The sequence below is a fragment of the Siphateles boraxobius genome, unplaced genomic scaffold (genome assembly GCF_051911475.1).
Source record: "Siphateles boraxobius isolate OS27281-9 unplaced genomic scaffold, OSU_SipBor_1 3, whole genome shotgun sequence".
NCBI classification, from domain to species: Eukaryota; Metazoa; Chordata; class Actinopteri; order Cypriniformes; family Leuciscidae; genus Siphateles; species Siphateles boraxobius.
The window spans coordinates 12478851-12481909 of NW_027508919.1; the positions used below are offsets into that span (position 1 = coordinate 12478851).

The 3059-nt window shown below is 35.8% G+C and overlaps 1 long non-coding RNA gene across 1 annotated transcript; it reads right to left on the reverse strand.

Annotated features, from left to right (window-relative positions):
* Positions 1-584: 584 nt before the first annotated feature.
* LOC143757116 (uncharacterized) lies at positions 585-1326 on the reverse strand. Its single transcript, XR_013210412.1, has 3 exons — positions 1161-1326; positions 831-952; positions 585-747 (listed from the first exon to the last, which is right to left on the reverse strand). It is a non-coding gene; the product is annotated as an uncharacterized LOC143757116 (long non-coding RNA).
* Positions 1327-3059: the final 1733 nt, after the last annotated feature.

Sequence of the window (3059 nt, forward strand, 5' to 3'; positions counted from 1 at the left end):
AGTTCATCCCTGAATCTTTGTGAAGTTGGTTCATAAATTTTCCTGGCCAACCACTCTTTATTTTGCTTGGGAAAAACAACGTTGTATCGAGGAATACCTATAAAATAGAAATGTATATAGTTAAATGTTATTATTTTATGGAATAATTAAATTACCCAGTTCATTTTTCTCTTAGTGTGTTTATATATATATATATATATATATATATATATATATATACACACACACAATTCAACTGTGCATTTAGTGTTGTAAACACCCCACTTTTGAGACGCTAACTACTTGCCTGATCTGGTTGTGGCCTGTTGACGGTTTACATTTTCATTGTGATCCATGACAGCAAGTTGAGTACGTGCTGTCATCGAGGAGTAGTGGAAATGCAGGTTCTTTCTACAGTATTTCAGAAGAACTGAATGGTAAACCTCAAGACTGCCTAAGAGAGAAAAAAAATGGCTAAAATTTATAGTGTTTCCATTTACTTGTCAAATTGAATACATATTTGTTTAGCAGTAACTTACCAGTGTGCTTGAATAAGGCCATTTGACTCTTGTCCTTCAAGAGATTTTGGTGTAAAACAAGAGATGTTAGTGTGTGAAAGGCAGGAGACTCTTTACGTAGCCATCGTTTCCTTTTTTGCTGGTCAGGAGTGAGGTCATCCTGGGCACATCGTTGTTGCCATCCATTTTCTTCCCACTGGTGTTCACCGCAAATGTGATGGAGAAGGGATTTCCACTTTTCTATCAACACCTGTTCAAAATAATTTACAATGTAATTTTTGTAATGTGTTTGCCGATATAAGATTTTTCCACAAAAAAAAATTGATAACATACATCGGGGTCGCCGCTGCAGGATGCACAGGCATACCACAAATGGTTACATATGCTTTTAATCCATGGCTGAAGGTCAATATTTTCTTTTTTTTGGGAAACTGACAGTAATTTTTTGAAGAAACCTGAAAAACATTACGACAGTTATCTATTCAACAATTTGTTATGTTTTGTGGTAACCCTAGTGCATACAAATAGTTGTTATATTTTATGTTATTGTTAAAATGCCTATTATTTCAAAGCTTTTTTTATGTACTAATTTAGAGATTATGAAACAAAAAATTACATTATATGTAAACAAACATATAAACAATTAAGAAAACATGTACATACCCTTCACTACATGCCAGATGTCAAACTCGTGATGAATTTGTGGATAATCAACCCTCATAATCTTTCTTATAGATGGGGATCTGTCCGTAGTCATCACTTCAATGTCCATTCCCATTTCCAAAAGAGAGTTTAGACCTCTCTTAAAGCCCACAGGCTCCATGCCAACTGAGCTTGATGCTTCTAGAACCTACATTTTATTTGTTTATATGTATATAATTATAAAAACAATTGTTATTACTGTAATAACCTTATTATCTTTTAATCATAACAATGAAAATAAAGACTACGCATACTTGAATTGAATTAATGAATTAAAAGGTCAAATATCCATGTAGATGAATAGTTAGAAATAATTGCATGTACACTGACCTGCACCAACTCGTAGTGGACTACCTGATTGGTTGAATCGTCCATTAAACTGAATGTACAGTACTTTGCTGAGAAAATATTTTACAATTTGTTTCACTTATACAAATAGTTATGATTTACACTTACCTGTCATTTCTCCCATCCCCAGACAAATGCACACCTTTTTGCAGTATGTTCTGCATCCGCAAGCCTTCTAAAATATTCTCCTGTTGTTCTTTGTACATAGCATCTATAACAGGGATTAGATATGAGGACTGGATAGCGTAGAAGGTTGTTTTCTTTGGTAATTGTAGGTTGAGCAATGTAGCCCAATCATCAATGTCCACATATGTTGCCCCAGTGAACAGTGTACACGCTGCCACAAGAAGGTTGTTAGCTGGCATTCCTCGAATATCATCACATGAATCCCATTTTCCATGATGACCATTACAACATTCCCATTTAACACGTATGAGGCTACCACAAGTTGTTTTTTGGGTCTCAATTACTGATGCTCCACAATAATGGCATCTATTAAATAGCTCCATCAAACTCGACTCATTCACAATCCATTTGCGTTATTTTAATCTATTTTCCTCATCATCCTCTGTAGTCGGAGTAGATGTGGAGGTGGAACTTGTAGGAACAAAACTTGTGTCTTTCTTTTCTGACGGAGGATTCAGGGAAAGCATGCTTTCAAATGCATGATGATGACAGGTGTCAACAGGTGACAGCATGCCAAAAAATAACATTGATGAGAATGCTGAGCCCGCAGAGACACCCAATTGTGAGAATCCCTGAAACATGCTGAATAACCCCTGCAGTTACTAGCTGACCATCATAACTAAACAAAACAGACAAGCTGAAGAAATAATGAAAACAAACTGGACATGCTAGAAAGCTTATCAAATGAGGTACAAACACAGATTATTTGGCAAAACAGCTTGCACTACAAACACAGCTGGATGTGCTGGGTTTTAAAAAATCATAATGCTTAGCATCCTCTCATTGAATAGCCTAAATCACCCAAACCGCATATTAAACTTAGTATAGTATGCTATTCATCGCACATTGACAAGTTTCTTTAAAACTCACTAATGAACTATCACCATAAATTAAACAACGTCCTGGAGAGTGTGAGAGAAAACTATCTGCATGATTTTATGCAAAAGCAGAAGCAGACTCTTGGGTGAAATCTAAGCAAATTATTTTCACACTTGAGGTCCTTAAAATCTGAAATGTGAAGATGTGCATGCAAAACCAAGATTGGCAGATTGCTGACATCCACAACACTCGAACGGCCACAGCATCACATTTGTGTATTTACAATACGAGGGGTTGCAGGTAGATTTATCAAAACAGCTTCAGAAATGGAATGAGCCTTTTCTAAGCAATGTCACGTCTTTAATCCCAATCGAGTCAGCTACTGTTCAAAGGAATTTAAATGGTTCCCACTTTGAAGATACATCCATTATTGACATCTATCCATTCTAAACCAAGGACATGCATAATCAAAGCCATACTCCAAAGAGTCTTTTAATAATGTTGCTT